Here is a 1,183-nt window from a genome sequence, read left to right on the forward strand (position 1 = left end):
GTCAAAATATGTAGGAAGATGAAGACAAATCACTATTTTGTATAGTTTTGTAAACGTAAACCCAATATTGTGTATTTTTGTCAATTGAGAAATTTTTTTCTTTTTCTTTTTTGGTAAGAAAATGATCATCTATTGAGGCATGAAAAACTCAAGGTGTCAGAGTTACATAGCTCCAACAACCAAGGAGTGGAACTAGGCCATTTGGTCCCCACACACATGAGACACAACCCTCAGGGCTAGGGAGTCGGACGCGCTATTATTCTCCCTAGTGATATGATGAAATTCGTAGGATACAAAATATGATGCAATAATATCTTAGACAGTAGAAAGAATCTTGATTGAAACCTAGTAATTCCAGATCAATAAATTAATCAACACAAGGTTATCTGACTCAGCCTGAACATCGGTAACCCTTTCAGAAATGCATTGAAGTAAACCTTCTTGGAGGGTAAGAGCTTCACCTTGGAGTGCTGATGAAAAGGGAAGAGCTTCTTTGTAATCTTGTGATTTTTCCTTTTATTTTTGTTCTTACAACTTTTCCCTCCTCCCTCTAACCCTTGCTCGAACCCGTAAAAATGAAATTTGATCCTAAGACCTGGCAATCATGGTCCTTTCCAACACCCTAGGTGGTGCCAACATTTACTTTTATATGGGAAAAGGTCTTGAAAGCTAGTTGGACACCCTGGAATCAGATGTGCTAGCAAATGTAGACCGTTGGATACCTATTGTCTTAGGTAATTTACCCAGCCCATACGTTGTACAATCACTCTTTTTTTCCCTCACTTGCTCCAGGGATTTCCCATCCTTATAGCCACTGCCATTGCCGCTGCCGCTGCCTTTGCCAAGGTAGAAGAAAGCTCGGAGGCAGAGAGAGAGAGGAATAGCAAAAACCAGAAAAAAAGAAGAGAACTGAGCTCAACTTGGACTGTGGCAGCGGAAAATTTCTGACTTCTTCGGTGCTCTTTCTCTCTCTCTTTCGCATCTCTCACCAAAGGGCCAAAGGAACGGGGATTACAGTGATGGTAGAACAGTCAATGGAGAGGAATAGCAAAAATCAGAAAAAAAGAAGAACTGAGATGACGCTGTTGCCGCCACCGCCTCCGCAGTCACTGTGGCTATCCAAGAAGAAGAAAGCTCGGGGGGAGGGAGAGAGAGTAATAGCAAAAACCCAAAAAAAAAAAAA

Source organism: Macadamia integrifolia, unplaced genomic scaffold (assembly GCF_013358625.1).
Source record: "Macadamia integrifolia cultivar HAES 741 unplaced genomic scaffold, SCU_Mint_v3 scaffold512, whole genome shotgun sequence".
In the NCBI taxonomy this organism is placed as follows: domain Eukaryota; kingdom Viridiplantae; phylum Streptophyta; class Magnoliopsida; order Proteales; family Proteaceae; genus Macadamia; species Macadamia integrifolia.